Here is a 19355-nt window from a genome sequence, read left to right on the forward strand (position 1 = left end):
CAAAGCTGATTTTTCAAAAAGTATTGTTTCCAGATAACACGCTAAAAAAACCCTTTGCTACTTTGGATGCAGGTTTGCTGTCCTTGCAGTGGCACAGCAGAATTATACAGGCTGCTGGAGCCTGGCCAGGGGTCAGTATAGGATACTAACAGGCATGTCTGATGGCAAATTTCTGTCGGTTTACCATGGGTGACGCCTGGAAGAAGCGGAAGAGGTTTAAGTTAGTGCTCTTTGAGATAGCTGTAGTTCTTACTGCTTGAATGTTTTTGAGTGCTTTTTATTTGTGCTTTTTTTTTTTTTTTGTGACTTTTTATTTGCTTTAAAATGCTTACAGTGTTTCTATTCTTACTACTTTGGGGTAAAGACCTTTTGTTTGTGTTACAAAATATTCTTTCTAACTCTGTTCCAGTTTAAGTTTGTGCAAGGGTGAAATGTGTTTCAGTCAATTTGTGTGCCTGCAGTTTTGCAATACTCAGAAGAATGAAAGCTGGCTCGAGTAGATTTTATCCTACGTTTTAGGCCAGACTTCTGGGTCAGACTGAATGTCAATTGTTAAATGCCAGAATATAAAACTACAAAAGTACCATTTATATGGAATTTGTTACCTAATCCTTCAGCAAAATAATCAAAGCAATCTCTGAACTTCTGAAATTAGTTTTTATATCCCAGTGCATGCTTTCTGTTTGTGATAGGAAGCAATGCAGCTGAAGTCAAGACCAGGAATCCCACTTGTTGGTACTGGACAGATCAGCTCCTGGATTAAGGAGAAACTGTTACATAGGCCAAGAAGCACAGGTCTGCTTGTTACTTTCAGAAGAAAAAGGCTGAGGGTGGAGCTGCATCAAGGATTTGAAGGTGGTCATTTGAGCTTTGCATCTGTTGCTAATGCCCAGTTTACTGAGATTAGTTGTGTAGGTCAAGTAAAAATATGTCCTCTTATGCTGAGCAGAGCCAATGGGAAGTCCTTGCAAGTATCTTCTTTCAGAATACTTTTTTTAAGCTTGTCTGAATTATACAGTCATACGTCTGGAATATACTATAAATCAGATCTGCAGGCACTTATAGTGAATATAAGTTTGTGCTATTCTGAAGGCAAGTCTAAAAAAGCATTGGTATTCTGGTGTAAGCAGATGTACTGAAATGGTAGAGGAAAAAGTTGTGATGTGATATAAACTAAGAGAATGGGCTGAAATGTTCTCTTGCTCTGTGTTTCACCAGGAGAATAAAGCCCAGAAGAGACAACTTATGTAAGCTTCTCTGCTCAGACACAGGTTTTATTCTCGTTCTGTTAAACGTTTCTGTGTTAAGACACAGCAGTTTTGCAAGGGCTTACTGATACAGGAAATGGACTGCAAAAAGGAAATTGTTTTTAAGTTCAAATATTGAAGTGAAATTGAGTGTTAATTAAGGGAAAACTGCATGCTGTATGTCTCCTGACGGGAACATCAGAGCTGTCCTTCCTTCTTCAGAAGAGTCTGAGGGGATATTAAGGGAAGAAGATAAAACTAGCTATAAGGCAACCTTTATTTTGGTGTAGCAGTACAGCCATTGACAGACTGTTGTCAAAGCTTTGAAGAACCTGTTCTCAAGGCCTCTTAAGTACTTACCTAAATAATTGGGTTTTGGCTACTGCAATTTAACCTAAGTATTGTATAGAAAAAATATTTCCCATCATTTGGTCTTTTGGCTGCTCCCAGGCAATTTCCTCCAGTGTCCTAAAATTGTGTCTCATGAGCAATACTAAGTAGTTGATTGACATGCTTTACGTGTACGATTCCGGCTGAGCATTCACACTGCCCTTTCTTGCAGTTCCCTCAGTGGTCCCATTTCAGTATGGGCACTGAGAAAGGGAACAGTGGGATGCACGATGTGGTCAGCAGCTTTGTCAGTAAGCAGGTGGAGTCAATACAGTTTGTCATTTCAATTTCGGGTACATTGCAGTAGCAAAACAAAGATAAAAAGTCCTGTCTGCTGAGCGTGTACCCAATAGGATGAAACTGTCTCCTGGCCTGAAAGGCTTGCAGGTGGACTCAAAATTGTTTATTAGACCAGCTAGCATACTGCATTGAGTACCTCATCAGATGTCAAACAGATTGAAAGGCTGGTGTGCCCAGAAGACCACCTGCTTTAAAACTGCTGTGCTTAGTTTGATTGAATATGGTCTCCTTGAGAAAATCTCTCATCTTACCATAGTGGCCTTGGAGCACCCTGGTTGCAGTAGCTTTCTGGCTAATGTGTGCATTGTGTCTGTTGTAGCCTTCCAATAGCAAAGCAGTTGGCAGCCAGTTTTGTCTCATCCTGCTTGAGCTGAGCATGGCAATTGATTGCAGCAAATAAAGGGACTGTTGTGCATTAGAGGTAATGCACTTTTGGTAAGGTGCTGTGTGAGTGAAGGATGCTATGAGTGCTTAGCAGCATGGAGGCCAACCCTAGGAGCGCTGTGAAATTTGGGAGTGAGCAGCGCATTGAGGTGTGCTTTGTGCACCTCTTGCTTGCCAAAGGAGCAAGTTTCTGGTGTGAAATGGCAGGAAGTGTGGATGTGAATCTAAGACATTTTGTGAAAAGGTACCCTCAAGTCTGTTGTTGGCAAAGTTTGTCCTGCTCTGGTATTCATATGTTTTTGCATTTTCTGGTCTAATTATTGCTTGGTGTTGCCTGACAGATGGTTATATCTTAAAGCTGTATCAGAATGATGTTATTTGCTTGACAGTTATTTTTCTCTTAGGAATGTAGGCTAGGGAAGGACCTCCCTATTCATCAAGTTTATTTTCATGCTCTTGTAGGCTTCATCGTACAGTTGTAGACATACGGAGCTCTGTCTTAAAAGCAGCTGGGCCTTTTCACCCACGACTTTAATTAGAAGCCTGTTCCAAAGCTATATTGTGCTAACCATGAGGAACCTCCTTGTAATACCCAGCCTAAATTTATTCATGATCAGTTCTGGTAATAACCAGTTCTTGTGCCAGAATTGTCCTTTTATTTTAAATGGGGATTTTTTTTTTTCTTTCCAATTATTTTGTAGTTCTCCTGGTGTGTTTATGCACAGCTCTTACTTTTCTACTCAGCTAGTTTAGCCAGGCTCAGGCCAAGTCCCCATGTGGAGCAACACCAAGGTTTGGGTGCTCTGAGACTTCCCTGCTCTCACACAGCAGGTTTTTCCAGTTGCTTCAGGAGGGTGTGCCTTACACTTTGCACTACTGCTGATAAAAGGAGCAAATAGTAGCTTCCTTGTTATTGCAGTGTACCAATAGAAACATGAAAATAGGAAATTCCATATTTTAAACCCTGTGAATGCTGTCTAATCATTATGGCTCTCAGTGTACATACTGTAATTCAAGAATGCAGACCATCCAATGTAAGTGTTCAAGGCAGACAGATGTTTGATTGCCTCCAGTGTGTGGGTCCATGTTCATGTTGTTTTTTTTTCCCCCCTTATGCTGTTAAATGTTCAGATCAGTATTCAGTGGCTGATCTGTGCAGATGTATTCTTTGTGCTTTTTTAATGAGTTACTGCAGAAATCTGTGGCCAAAGGTGAATCAGGTCTATTACATAGGAACCAAAAACTGGCATTATACTTTTCTGACTAATATTTATAGATAATTGCTACTTATAAGGCTTTTGATACATTGAACTCCACTTCAGAGATTTGCATTCTGAAGATAGTAATGAAAGATGTGAAAGGCAGATGCATTTTGTGGAATCTAACTGCAAAATTAAACAGTTTGTAAAAGCTTCAATAAGAAAACCTGACCTACTTTCCTTTCCTTCCATTTGGAATCCCAAGCAGCACTGATGTGTTGGAAAAAGTAAACCAAACACTTCACACTGTTTATATCCTAAGTTTAAGAAAGAGCTTAAGCCTGCTAATGTTCAACACTGTAGCTCATAAAGGTTGTGGCTCCTGGCTACAGAAGTGTGGAGGCATGCATGTAAAGGGCCATGTGCTGACTGTGATTTTTTGGGGGGCTGGAATTTGAAATCCATAATGCAGAGTGCTGCTGCAGTGAGCCTGGTTAGTAGGAAGCTAGGGTATGCCTTAGGCATTCATGAAACGTTTTTGTTATTTAGAAACTAAATTCCATATGACCTACTGCAGTTTTGTCTTAGGAATGGGCTTTTGATACCTGTATGTGCAGGCAGTCATGGAAGACTCAACTGTGAAACTACTTTCCAAGTTGAGGAAATGCAGTTCTTTAGTTCCTAAGTGATGTCACAGCACTTATGTGGAAAATACCCTTTCTCTTAAAAAATAGAAGGCAAGACTGCTGAAAATGGAAGATTTTAAAAGGGGATTGTGCTGGCTCTTAAACTTCCAAAGCATTGACTCCTAAAAGCAGACATACCAGGTGTGTCTCCATACATGTGTATCTCTTCATTGACTGCTCCTAACATGATGACAACTCAGAAGTTGTACTTCCTTCGGGGCAAAGTTGTACGAGAATGAAACTGAGCCAACTTGGAATTTAATGAGTTACTCACCTTGATAGTGGGAATAAAAATTGTGAAAAATGTTACTCAGTATTGGAAAGATAATGTTTTGTATTTCTTCTTAGCTGCAGCCTGCTAGATCTTCTGGATTTGTGTGTGAGACAGTAGTTGTATTCATCAATGAATGACTTTGTGCTATGAATGACCTGTGTGCTGTGACACAAGCGTTGTGATAGTAGAAAAGATGTGCCTTGGCTTTCTGTGATGGACAGTGTGTGAAAGGTGATTGGATTCGTCCTTATTGGAAAAAGGTGGTATCTTGTGCCCAGAATGGTTCAGATGGATCAGGTGATAACATGGAGACAATTCAGAAGCTGGATGCATGGGTTTGATATGTGCCAAAAGATTCTACAGCTCTGAAAGGAAGTGGCTTATACTGAATTCACTTGTTTCTCAGGATCGGTGTATGTAGAATGCTGCAACAGGATGTACTCCTTTCTTTTAAGGGCAGTGTACAAGGTAAGCAAAGTGGCAATACAGAAAAAGGTTCTGAACACTGGTAGGATTGCACCCTTCTGAGTCTGGCTGTGAGTTGGGAGAAGAATGTGTGCTTGTGGAGGGCCACTGTGGGTTTGGTTTTTGTACCCTGTGTTGTCTACAGCACGGAGCAAGTGCAGTCCATTCATCTGACCTGTAAGACATCTTACCTTAGAGTGGTGTAGTTTTCATACTTGGCTCAGTTCATTGCGAGGAGCACATGTGCAGTGTCTTAGATACCTCCACACATTAGCTTCTGCCAAATCTCACTCATGTTTCCAAATGTAATATTATGCTTGTGTCCTATCCTCTCTTTGGCAGTGGATTCAAACAGCACCTGTTAATGTTAAGAATAAATGAAGTTACTGTAACATTGAGGATAAAGAGGTTTTGGTGAAAGAAAATTGGATACAAGATTTAGATTTCCTGCCTAATTAAATATTTCAAGTGAAGGTATTCTGCTTCAGTGCTATTTAGAAGTCAGAAAGCAGTATTATAATGTTAGCACACGCCTCTGTGTTGAAAATCTCTAGGAGCTGAGCTTTGCTTTATCCAAATACTTCTAAGTAACAACCCAAACCACGCTGGAACATCACTTTTCCAAGGGTAGATGAGTGTGTTTTTGAAAGCTTGTAATTCCTCAGTGCATCGGCTGGTGCTACTTTGCATTTCAATGAGCATTTGCAGATTTGTGCAGCTTATTGGTATTTCTCTTCAGTTTGACAGTTGAAGAGTAACAACAGTCAGTATGAACATTAGGTGAAGCCTTACGTTACATGGCCAGCAATCATTTCTTCTGGCATCTTACAGCAGGACTTTAAAACAAAGTCTTGTTGCTACTTTGACCAATGCATATTTAATTCAGTACTGCCCTGGAAACTACATAAAAGTGATGAACGTTTCAGTTCCAAATTGTTGTAAATACTACTACTATGAGTACTGTAGGGTAATGTTATAGATACATGACTGCTTTTCTGTCTAATACTCTGGCTGCTTTTTTTTAATGCTATTTCAAATGATTGGATTCTCTTTAAGACTAAAGAAAATCTGAACAAATATTTGAAATCTGTAACTGAATTTCTCTGGAGGGTATTAGATAAAGGAGAGTAATGATCTAAGCAGTGTTCTGCTTTGAACAAGAAGAAAGGAGTGTGGAGTGCAGGAGGTGATGGAACTCCTTTTTATTATGTAGGCAAGGGAATGACTGGGAAGAGGAATCCTCTGCACTGCTGTTCCACATGGGCAGTGTGCAGCTCCATGGTTGGGGAGGGAGTGTTAGCTGATTGTTTAGGGTGAGAGATCTAAAGGGATCATGAAGGAGTTGAGCAGTGTTTGTCTTGTCATTAACAGGACAGATGTTCATGTAAGTAAATTGCAAAGGAAGCTGTGTGGGCAGAACTGATGTAACATGGAGAGCTGAGCGTGTTTCCAATGCCTTCATCTCTTAATAACCAAAAATTGTTTGAAACTACTAGAAAAGAACTGGGAGGACTAGTGATTTTAACTGAATAATGTAGCAAATGTAACTTACAGAAGTTCACGTCAGTATGCATTGCTTTCATGGGATTTAGTGGGGTAGAGGGAACCTATCCTCAACTTTTTGTCATGATGTAAATGCCTGTCCTTTCTCCCTGGAAAACCAGGCTTGCCTCAGCTTGATTTGCTTGTGCCTGCTTGTGTCCATTTCAAATGTCAGTCCTAACTTAGAAGCTATGGAGGCATTCTCCCCAGTAAATCATTAATTGAAAGTAACACAGCAAGAGGTTTTTCTTGAAAACTGAAATGGATTGTGATCAACAGATACTGTTTTAAGACTACTGTAGTGGAAGGGATTCCTCTTTGCATTTTTTCAGTTGTTCATGCATGGGGACAAATGAATGTGTTGGGTTTCAGGAGAAAGAAGGTAATGGATCCTGTTTGGATTTGTGGGGAGGAAGTAAAGAAAACTGTCACTGCTGAGCCACATTGCTGAGTTTAATGACAAGCTTGACAAGGGTGTTGGTAATATTGTTCTTACTTGATTTACTGTATTTAAAAAATCTGTTTAATTTAGAAAGTGTGAATGATTTGCACATTGTCTTCCTTAATCATCACTTGCACATTTTTATATACTGTTGGGATGCAGATTGTGAAATCTATTCAGTTGGTTTTGCTATATTGCCATTTGGCTCCAGTTAATTCTTCTGACTAAAACTAGCTAAAAATGTGATTAAGTAAAGAAAAAACAGAGTAAAATTTTCATCGTCTGCAATGTTTGAACGTGTCATCAGCTTTTCTTAAAAAAAAAAAAAGTCAAATTGCAATGTAAAATACTTTATTAGTATTAATTACTGTTAGTGAAGAAATAAATTATCAGAAAATCTTCACTTACAATTGTTAATAAAGCACATTACTTGCTTTCTTGAATAATACAATTCAAGCCATAATTTCATCATCATTTCTACAATTCCTCTTCTGTCCTTTCTTAATTTGCTATGAATGATGCCATTATTCTGTCTCTCACTTGAGCTCATAAACAGGAAAATGCTCCCAAATTCGGCTCATGTCAAGGCTATATTTAAGTTGTAATCATTTCAAATCCTGCAATAACAGCTATAAGATATGCTCACTCTTACATGTTTGAACACGGAAATATTTTGGACTGCATTATCTCTTGCTCATTACTGCATCAATTCTTGTAACATTTAGTCACGCTTACCTCTGCAACGTGATTTGGCTTCAGAGATTTTACCAGGCTGTTGCTCTGACCATGTCATTCATCACTCTTTTTCTTCAGCAGAAATCCTCTTTCCTAGTGAGTTGCACGCAGGGTACCAGGCCTCCCTTTGTCGTGTGCTCTCATCCTCATCACAGAATGGCTGAGGTTGGACAGGTCCTCAGGAAGCAGTTTTGTCCAAAATGACTGCCTTCAAACCCTGATAGCAATGACTTCAAGCCTGTTTTCATACTGCCCTGAGATAAAGAGAAATGAATGTCTTTCTTCTGATGCTTCTTCTGAAAGCTTTGTGTGGAAAGATCTTGATGTAGGCAAGGCAGCTTGATTGTGACTTAGCAGGTCACCTTCTGTTCTGCAGTGCGGTGCTGAGGGATGATCTCTGCATCTTTCCAAAGCCTCTCTTTTGTATGGCAGTCCTCAGAGCATCCCGGAGAGCTGAGTGCTTACTTTCCAAGCACGCTGCTCTCGTGAACTGCAAGTCATGTTGCACTGTTATGTTTAGGGTATGTACCTTAATTTGGTAGTTCTGCTTAACTCTTCTAGCTTTTTCAAAGGTGGACAAAACATAGCTTGTTAGCCTGGATTTTGAACTTTATCACAGGTGAAGTTCTGAAACTTGAACAAGTGCACAATGTCTTTGTGTCCAATGCAAATCCAATAGTCAAGGGATCTGAAGTCACAGGCTGTGAAATTATGTAGTCACAGATGCTGAGCTATTAAGATTGTTTCCTTATATAGATCACAACTGCCTTAATAATGCAACTCCCAAATCTAAATTAAACTGCTCACTTCAAATAATCAAACAAATCAACTTAGGTCAGGTGTGAAGAAAATAAGATACAATCTTACTTGAAATTATAAATATATAAGGTCCAAGAACTCAAACGTGAACCTAAACCTAGTTTGTTGTCTAACAGAAGTAATTAGCCAATTCTTTTAATATACATAAGCTTCTGTTTAACAAATTTAACAGGGGTGAACGTGTAGGACAGATGAAAAAAGATAAATATGTCTGCAACGATAAGACATTCCAGTTAAAAACAAAACAAAATACAAGTGCGTCTGCAGACTTTTTGTGCATCATGATGTCTGGATATTAATAGAATTCAAAGAATAGAAGGCAAACTCAATTTGCTAAGATGCGGAGAATAGATGTATTCAACTTCCTATTCAGTAAGTGCATAAGGCATTTTTAATTTTAATGCTCGCTCTGAATTTCTCTCTTGTTTTTCCTCTTTTTCCACTAGATATTTACTGTCTTAAATGTTTCTTAGTGCCTTCATCAATGTTGCATTTATTTCTAACTCAATTAAGAAGTGATTGTAATAGTAACTTGTAATGACTTGCTTAAGGCAGTGCTGAATTTGAAGGACTTTATTATGTGATAGAGCTGTGGTTTAATGTGTGCATTTATTAATATTTATTTCCTAAAAGGGACAAACATTTTCATGCCTGCATACATGTCTTAGAAACAGAATCACATGGTAATCCTGTGATTTTGAGTTAGTTAAAAAGATACTATGTTGGTCAAAACTTAATGCTTAAAGATAACAACCTCATTATTATAACATGAATGAAAGGTACCCTGGAAAGGCAGCTTGTCACAATAAATCATGTTGGTCATTGTGTTCTTGAGTCTTCACACGTTGTAAGTGCCAATTTCACATTTTATTTGCCATCTTCAATAGACATGCTGGGGGAAACAGACTTATATAAAATAGACTTATATAAATATATTCAAACATAAACATACAATAAAATCATTTTATATTAATTCATAACTGTTGATTGATTGTGGCAGCACACATGCCATTATTCCCATTGCATTTCTTCTGATAGTGATTACTTTCATACGCAGTTAAGAGGTCATGGTGCCCGTATGCTCTCACCCTGCTATATAAGAGGGTTTGTTTCACTTCTGTCTAGGATAAACGCAGAAGAATTCTGCATGTGTGCATATATACCTGGATTTACATTGTTTTCACCTAACACATACATTGCTACTGAAACCTACTCTTGTATTGTACTATAAATTAAAGGTCTCCTGTTTCTGTGGCAAGAAATAGTTTTTGTTTGTTCATTTGTTCTGTTTTTGTTCTAAAAAGAATCTCAGACGAGGAGGATAACCAACCGATGGTAGGGTGATGAGGCTGTGGGCTTTTTCTTTGTCCCAACAAGGAGAGAGAAAGGGGATGCAGCACCCTGTAATCAGAAGTAGAGCATACGTCTCTGTTCCATGCCCGGCGCAAGTCACATGTAGTGGTGGGTGTTGAATGTTGTGACCCAGTTCTTGCAGGGCCAAGGGCTGGGCCCTGACTCCTGTTCCCTTGAGGAAGTGCTGGGAAACCCTCATGCTTCTATAGAGAGAGAAAGGAAACAGAAAAATCCATAGCCTGTTTCTAAAGTCCCTAGGCAAAATAATATCATCCCCAGAATTTTAATTTACAGCTTGTTACATAGTTACTAGAATTCTGTGAAATACAGAAGGTTGGGACAGCTGCTTTTGAGGGTACTAAGCGAAGGTAGAGTCCCCTAAGTACTGGGATGTATCTGTGATGACAGTGTTTTGAATGTTTGGTGTAAAAACAGGAAGGAAGAAGGGTAAGTAGAAACCTTTCCTAAATAATTTAGTGTCAGGGTTTCTTTTGAAGGGTATTGTTTGAATGTAAATTGTTTCGTTTGCTTGTTTTTGAAGGTATTTGAGATTGTCCTACCAAAAAAATGTTGACAGAAAATGCAGCTGCTTTTACTCAGCCTTTCCACCATGAACTGTAGGTATTTTCTTTCTGCAGCTGAGTTTTGAGCTTCTGCGGCAGGGGTGGCTTTGTGGTGAGCAGCTCGATTTGTAGCAGCTCAGCCTTAGTTTGAGGTTCGGTGCTGCTTCGTTCTTCTGTATCTGCAAGAAAAAAAATATGCAGTGGAGCTCATGAATGTGAATGCAAGAAGCAGCAAGAAGGCTTATAGTGGTTCTGTTCATGTCACGTATTTTCTGATAACTAAGGGCAAGAGACTTGTTTTTGTAACTGTGATTTTTAAATGGAGAGCCCAGGAAAGCTACGAGACATTACACAATTATTTGGGGAGTTATTTGTCATGGCTTCATACAGTTCTGTATCTCACATCTGAGAAGGTATGCTGATCCCATCGTCAGACTGGAAGCTGATGTCTTAGGAGACTGGGAGTAATGCTTTTTTCTTTCATCATTTAAGTTTGAAAACATTTTCAGAAAGTAATTTCCATCTTCTCTGACAGTTTTTTTTTGTGTTTTTTTTTTTTTTAATTTTAACTTATATTAGCAGCTGACAGGGAGCTGAATGTTTTCATGTGAATTATAAATGCTGTAGTCTCTGTTCCTCAGAAAATTCAGGTTTCTGCTTTCTGATATTCAGATATGGAAATTCTGTCACATGAACTTCTTTTGTATTTCCTCAGTGTTTTCTCAAATTGTGAAACAATTCCACTTGTATAACAGTTGAAATGAAAAGTGCAACAAGTCCAGAGGGCAGAACTCTCTATTGGGTGGATAGAAACTTTAAGTCACCATTTTGGTCTTTCCATTATGATTTGATGTTTAAAAACAAATTAAAAAAAAAAAAAAAAAAACCCAAAAAATTAAGTACTTGTTTATACCATGTGAACTTGCTGAGCATAAGAAGTCATTTTGGTCCTCAGAATGTGCACGATAGAGGATTCCAAAAGCAATGGTGATTTGGATGCTGCTTGCTATTTGAATTCCTATTGTGAACTCCCATCCTTGTGTGAATGGAAGCAGCGGTGCTGTTGTGGGGAGGCTCAGAATCCTGGGGAGTCCCAGGGCTGAATTACACAGCTTTTGAAATGCTGGCGTAGCGTTCTGACATACAGGTGGTTTCTTAACAGTTCTCTACTTGGTGTTTCCTCCGATGTGTAAATCCAGTGATGCTCCCTCAGGTCATCATTAACTTGTTTGTGTGCTTGGATTAAGTAACTTGGCACCCTCCCCAGGCCTTGCTGCGGATCAGCGGGGCAGCAAGTTCCGTCCTGTTTGCTGCTCCTTTCATAACTCTGCAGGTGACTTTGGTATTTTTTACTGATAGTCTGTGACTTGTTCTGAGCTCGTCTTTTAGAGAAGACAGGCAACTTTCTGAAAGTGGGGAGAGCATTGTGTCCTACTGTGCAAGCCACACCTGGCGCATGCAAACAAGCCTGGATGTGGTTCTTTGCCTCCGGTGTCAGGCTGGTTGGTGTGGGCTCTCTGGATGTCCTACAGACAATTGGAAATACATGTTTTTCCTGTATTTTCTCCTTCAGTTCAGAAAGAAGAAAGATGTGGAGACCGAGAGGTTTAGTTTAAACAGATTTTGATGTAGCTCTGTATTACTCAGCAGTAGACCAAGGTGATTTTTATCTTTTTGTTTCACAGTGCACTGTATTTCCATTCTTCCTGCAAATCTTGTGATGTGTTCCCAGCTTGCCAGGTAGAGCTGAGCTCAGAAGATCCTGGAAGCGTATAGGAGTGGTGGAGCTGGTTCCCCTACTAGCAGCACAGAGCCCCTTGCTGCAGGGTGCTGGGTGCTGCTGTGCCATGGGTCATGGAGCTGCAGGTCACCCAGTGAGCCAAGTAGGTGCTGATGTGTCCTGATAAGGCACATAGTTTGTGTGCGAAGGCTGTAGGAATGCGTTGCTTCACAACCAAATTTGAAAGAATAGCATTAAAAGTGGTTAAGTTAGGCATTCTAACATTTGCACTTAAAGCTAAATGTCCTCCTGTTTGTGTAAATGTTTTGTGGGTACTGAATGACAATCTTCTCTGAACAGATGCCTCGATGTCTGTTGCTTTCTGAGTTGTGGAGCATGCTGCTATTGCAAAAGCCTGCAAGCAAGGGGGGGGGGGAAGTACTGCTTAGGGAGTGCCCTCCTGGGATGGAGAATTGCATCGTTCTCTGCCTCTGCAGCAGAAGTGTTGTGGCTTTTCAATTAGGCTTTAATTAGTGTTTCTGGGTAATTAAACTTCTTGAGAGGTACAGCTCAACAGACACTTGACTTAGACATCTTGGTGTGAACGCTTAAAAGCAAATTTGCAGATTTCTTTGGTGTGTTCAGCTAGGGCTTACGTTAGTTGTAACTGCTTTTGCACACATAGGTCTTCGTTAAAGTGACCTTAAATATCACGGAATCATAAAATGGCCTGGGCTGAAAAGGAACACAGTGATCATCTGGTTTCAACCCTCCTGCTATTTGCAGGGACGCCAACCACCAGACCAGGCTGCCCAGAGCCACATCCAGCCTGGCTTTGATATGAAAGCATCTCAAGAAGGGCAGTATGGATTAACCCATACTCCTGACTTAAGCCCATCTGAGCCTCTTCTTTGAACTTGGGGGTTAAGCACAGCAGTGCTGTCTTGCATGAGTCTTCTGAAAACGTGTGAAAGCGGTTAAACAATAATACTACAGTGCAAAGTATTTGAAATCTAGTTGTTTTGAAATAACCAGATTTAACAGTAACTTATCTGTAAATACAATAAGAATCTGTAAATACAGTTGCAAATAAATAATAATCTAGCTTGCTCTGAAACATTTTTTTCTGAGATTCATTCCTGTTAGTTAACACCACTGCTTTGTGAACAGGATTGTACAAAACTTCTTATTTAAGCAGTTGGATGTTAATACTTAGTTTTTGTACTTCACTGCTATGAATAAACAGTTACTTTTAAAATATTTTTACTCCCAACTTCCATACATGTAACCAATATGTCACTGCTAAATTGAAAGCACAAAAATGTTATAACTGATTTCATATATATATATATATATATTTCATATATATATATATATATATATATATAAGAATATACGTATATATTTACCTCTGTGCTTGGCAAGATCGTGGAACACATCCTCCTGAAGGCACTACCATAGGTGCTTGGAAAATAAAGACAGGATGATTGGTGGTAACCAGCACAGCTTCACAAGGGCACATACCTGCTGAACCTGGTGGCCTTTTATGATGGAGTTACAGCATTGGTAGATAACAAACGGGCTGCCCAGAGAGGCTGTGGATGCCCCGTCCTTGGAGGTGTTCAAGGCCAATTTGGACGGGGCCCTGGGCAGCCTGGTTTAGCATTAAACGTGGAGGTTGGTGGCCCTGCATGTGGCAGGGGGTTAGAGATTCATGATCCTTGAGGTCCCTTCCAACCCTGGCCATTCTGTGATTCTGTGATAACTGAAGAACAAAACAGTTGACACTGTCCTGCATGGCATCATGGTCATTAAATTGGAGATTTATCCAAAATGGATTCTGTGGACGGCCCACTCACTGGATAAGGAATCGGCTGGATGGTCACACTCAGCTGTGGTCAACAGCTCAATGTCCAAGTGGAGACTGGTGATGACTGGTGTTCCACAGATATCAGTGTTGGGACTGTGTTATTTAACATCTCTGTCGGCAACACGGACAGTGGGATCAAGGGCACCCTCAGCAAGTTTGCAGCCAAGCTAAGTGGTGGATTTGACACCCTGGAGGGACCTGGACAGGCCTGAGAGGTGTCCCTATGCCAAACTCATGAAGTTTAACGAGGCCAGATGTGAGGTCCTGTCCCTGGTTTGGGGCATTCTCAGGCACAGATACAGGTTGGATGAAGAATAGCTCAAGAGCAGCCCTGGGGAGAAGGATTTGGGAGTGTCAGTTGGTGAAAGGCAACATGTGCTGGCAATGTGCTCATGCAGTCCGGAAGGCCAATCGTATCCTGGGCTGCATCAAGATAAGCATGACCAGCAGGTCAAGGGAGGTGATTCTGCACCTCTGCTCTTGTGAGACCCCACCTGGAGTACTGCATCCAGTTCTGAGACCTCCAACAAGAAGCACATTGAGCTGTTGAAGCAGGTCCAGAGGATGGCTGTGAAGATGATCAGAGCGCTGGAACACCTCCCTGACAAGGATAGCCTGGGAGAGCTGAGGCTCTTCAGCCCAGAGAAGAGAAGGTTCTGGGGGGATCTTACAGTGGCCTTCCCAGTAGCTGAAGAGGGCCTACAGGAAAGCTGGGGAGGGACTTTTTATGAGGGCACGTAGCTACAGTATGAGGAGAAATGGTTTTAAACTGAAAGAAGGTAGATTTAGACCACAGGAAGAAATCGGGAAGAAATTCTTTATTGTGAGGATGATGGGACCTGGAACAGGTTGGGCAGAGGGGTTGTGGATGCCCCTTCCCTGGATGTGTTCGAGGCCAAGTTGGATGGGGCTGTGAGCAACCTGGTCAAGAGGGAAGTGTCCCTGCCTATAGCAGGGGGTTGGAACTAGACGATCTTAAAGGTCCCTTCCACCCCAATTCATTCTATGATTTTCTATCACTTAAATCTCAGGTAGCATTCCTATGGGAACATTTTGTTGTATATACAGAAGTTTCATTACAAGTCTTTGTAATGATTATCTCTATGATTATTTAAATGAATACATGCAGTTTACTGTCTTTTAAGAAAGGAGAAGCAGCAGATCTTACTCCTTTGCTTACTATTCTATTTGAAAAAAGGAAAATTAAAGTGAGCGTTCCTGTGTTAAAGTTCCTCCTCTTTCTCTTGGATTTTAGGCTAGTTGTTGAACTAAGTAATTTAAAATGAAAGAAATATTCTCAGCATATCTCAGAAGGCTGCTGGTAATCTGGTGTGATGCTCCACAAAACTCAGTATGCATTTTAGCTTCTTGTAGTTGATTCTGTTGTTGGACTTATACTATATAGTTGTCTATATTTCTGAATCTTAGCTTAGGTTCTTACTTGTAGTCAGTCTGAGATCTGATGAAGCACTTGTAATAACAGGTATAGCTTGAAATGCATTTATTTATATGTTATACATACATATATATATATTTGCAAGATGTATGGCCCATGTGTCAGTACAAAGTGAGCTCTCAGTGAGCAGGGCTTGTCCTGTGCAGTGAGCCAAATGGGGATGTGGGGGAATGGATGAGGAGGGAGAACAACTATTTGTGATTGCAAAGTGTGAGCTCGGATGTAGTGTGTACTGGGAACTTAAGTTGCTTCAATATGTGCTTGCTAGATTTTTCATAAGCAGAGCAACTTTCTACTTCTAGGTGGGATGTTGTGATGAAGCTGGGTATTGCAGATATCCTGAGCAAAGTTTGTGTATAAATTTGATTGTGAATTCACTTGATAGTACTAGTCTGTTCCATGTTTTCAGGCCATCCTTTAGCTTTCAGTGTGGTTGAGGATGTTATTTGCCCTCTGGTAAATTCATGTTTTTCTTTCACTCTGAGGCACATAAAGACTGTTTTGCAGATTGGCCAAAACTCAGGGGCGAGAGTGGGTTTATTTGGGGTTGGCAGATAACATGAAAGATGCATAGGAAGCGTGTACATAGTATAGAAGTTCATGTCTGTATAAATGTGTGTGATACAAAGGGATGAATTAACCATGGCTTGTGGCCTTCAGCCTGCCGTCACATGACATCAGAGTTCCTCTTTGGGAAAGTGTTGGGTGCTTCATGGAGATCCCTAAATCTTCACTCCCAAAGCTCAATATTGTGCATTTGCAATGTCGTCTTTGAGCTCCAAGCACGGCGCTGTGGCTGTGTGGCTGCAATAGATCCTGGCACCTGCCTTGCTGAGCTGCATCTTAATGAAGTGGCTGCTTCCTACAGACAGCTCTTGCTTTTCTTGTTCCTGTGGAGAGAATGAGAAATGTTGCTGCCCTTCGCAGGTGCTGCTCAGCCGCTTCTGGGAGGTGGTGGCTGCTTTTTGCTGTTGAGGAGCACAAGGGGTGTGCTGCTTACTTGCAGGCATTTGACTCTGGGAATCAAGCTCTGATTCCTTATGTCTCAGGAAGCAAAGGGATGAGGACAGTGCCTAGCTCAGCTCAGCACCTCTTCACCTGGTGTTGGACAGCCTTATGGGTGGCTTTATTTGTTACAAAGAAACTTAGGGAGTGCCTAGTTGGTGTGCTTACTTCCTTGCTCTCAGTTAAATATACAACCAGAGGCTTTGTTAGTTCCACATCCTTATCTTTTTTCTTTCTATTTTTCTAACTTGCTCCTCATGTAGCTGCACATCTTTCAAATAAATACTTGTACCTTGACAAGCACCATGCAAGCACACCACAAGACTAATAGCCTTGGGTTTTTTCCTCTCTTCCTTCAGCATGCTGTAGATCTTTTGCCTTTGGGTCTTTCGTGCTATGAAGTGACAGCGTTATCAGGGATGGAGCGTGTGTTAGGAGTTCTGTAAGAGCTGCTGTTAGTCTTTGAATGTGGGGAGGCTGAGCTGCTGGACCATGCCCGCTGTGGTTATTCTAATATTATTCATCAGTACGAAAGGTGTGGCGGGTTTTATTTTTCTCTCTAAACACCACTTATTAATACAGCAATTCTCTTGCATCACGAAAATTCCTGATATGTTTTGATAGGTTTGCAGTTTGCCTGAAGGAGTTTTGCATTCCCGAAAGAGGTGAAAGTTTAATAATTCTTGTTCACCATCTCTTGTGTCAACATGTATGATAGGTGTTCAACACAGGAGCGCACTCTGCTTTTGAAATGCACTTTTGATTTGTTGCATGTATTCACATGTACATCTCGTGTGGTTAACTTCTTGTTTCTCCTTTGTGTTTATTATTTATTATCATTTATCTACTCAGTTTTGTGTACGTGGTCCATTTGCAAATAATGTGATGTGGCTGGGATTGTACATTGGTCCAAAAGTAATGCTTCCCATTTATTTTCATGGAAAACACAATGGCTACAAAGAGCACAATAACACTATTTGAAAGAGCAAATTCACAGCTACAAAACACTCTTTTCCAACTTACTCACCACTGTTAGCTATGCACTTTCACCAGCAATGAACAAAAGCCTGCATGCTGTGCTTGTAAAAATCTACAGTGGTGGAGCTGACCCACTATGTCACAGCTGCTCTGATGGCATCACTGCTAGGAAAATGTTGCCCACGCAGTCCAGCTTTCACTGTGCTGACATCCACTGTTTGATCTCCATAAATGTTCAGCAAGCATTGATGAGTGTCAGTGGGTGCAATTTTTCAATTCCACACCTTTGCTTTGCAAGTTTTTCTTCTGCTCTGCCTCCTTACTTTCCCAGCTGCAGGCTTCCTTATGACAGTGTCTAATACTGCGAGCGTTCCTAGCAAAGGTTTATCTGACAAGCTCTAACCAAGCCTGTTAGTCCATCTGCCTAACAGCAGAGTGCCAGATGTGTTCAGTGTGTTTGGTTGTTTTTACCAGCGGGATGTTGGATGCAAAATTCAGACTGCACTGAAACACCCTTCCACAGAGTTTATGTGATCCTGTGTGTCCATTTCCTCGACCCTCCTGCATGGCTTTTGGTTGAAAGGCGGTATTTTGTTTTGTTTCCAGCTGCTGGGCTGCACTGCGAGGAAATATCTTCTTGTATCCACTTAATAACTTTTAAAAAAATTAACTCCTAGATTCAAAAGTTTGTTTAAAATAGTGTATAATGTTAGAGTTTACATTACAGTATTTGTGGAAATTAAGTGACACGTCAAAACTTTTAGTGTTTTAATCATACCACCATAAATGGAACGAGCTGTGGCAGTGATATTTTGTCAAATAATTTACCATGAAAAGTAGCATATACTGTATAATATTTTCCAAAAATCTGAAGCCTACTGATGAGTGAGAAGAGTAATTATGTAACGGTATGAAATTTAGACCACATAATTATATTGCTATACTGTAAAAGCTGACAGTGATGTGAAATTTGGCAGCACGTATTACTGCTCATTTTACTGTTTTTCTTCCTCTTCTCCTTCAACACTTCAGTTAAAGGTCATAGTGGATGCGAGGGGAAATTCTAAGCATGATTTTTCTCTATCATGAGGCCGGATTTCCAGACTTTGGTGTACAGACTACTGCAGTTAGGCTGATTTTGTCATTTATGAATAGGTCTCACTGCATATCAATCCTGCTTTTAAGCAAAATCGTTCATTCAAGAATATTAAGATCCTCAAATTAGGAGTTCCATAAACCAGATGGCTAATTGTTTGCTGGAATATGATGCTGCTAAGTTTTAGATTTCTGATTAAGCTGAGAGATGTGTGGGAAATGCTAATACAGAGTTCAGTAAAGAGCGGAAGAAATTTGCTTTATTTGTTTTGGGAAGGAATCTATTATGTTACCACTTTTCCTAGGCAAAAATTTAATGTATATCAAAGTCAAATCACAGGCTTGGGAACCTGGAAGGCTGAAGATGTTCATCAGAATAGCAGGAAGGGACATGAAATGGGAAGCCAAAGTGCTTGCTTGGATCTCAGTCCAGTGGAAAACTGAAATAAATGATTCCCTGTGTTGATGGCACGTTGTGTTGTACGTCTTAAAAACTTTCCTCTTGGAAACTGCCATATGCTTTCTAGCAAGCTTTCACAAAGTAACTTATTGCAGGGCGAGCAAATTCCTTGGGCATCCTTCACTGACTGCTGGAGGTAAAAATAAAAATATTTAAAAAATAAAGGACTGACTCAGACTTGGAAATACATCATAGAATCATAGAATGGCCTGGGTTGAAAAGGACCATAATGATCATCTAGTTTCACCCTCCTATTGGTTTTTATTTCAGATGCAGTAAGTAGTTCTTAATTAAAGAAAAAACACATAAGAATCTCACATGTGTGAGTTCATTTTCACTGAAACAAAACACAGGTTATCCCCATAATTAAAG

At 40.3% G+C, this 19355-nt stretch overlaps 1 protein-coding gene across 9 annotated transcripts in view; it reads left to right on the plus strand.

The window, feature by feature from the left end:
- MPP7 (MAGUK p55 scaffold protein 7) overlaps nucleotides 1–19355 on the plus strand; it is a 144987-nt gene that overhangs the window by 13236 nt on the left and 112396 nt on the right. For 2 of the 9 annotated variants that reach the window (XM_048951979.1, XM_048951978.1), the window contains exon 2: nucleotides 12085–12282. The exons of the other annotated variants lie outside the window; for them this stretch is intronic. The gene's annotated coding sequence lies outside the window, so the exon portion shown is untranslated. The remainder of the gene's footprint in view (nucleotides 1–12084; nucleotides 12283–19355) is intronic. 9 annotated transcript variants of the gene reach the window in all.

Source organism: Lagopus muta, chromosome 7 (genome assembly GCF_023343835.1).
Source record: "Lagopus muta isolate bLagMut1 chromosome 7, bLagMut1 primary, whole genome shotgun sequence".
NCBI lineage: Eukaryota > Metazoa > Chordata > Aves > Galliformes > Phasianidae > Lagopus > Lagopus muta.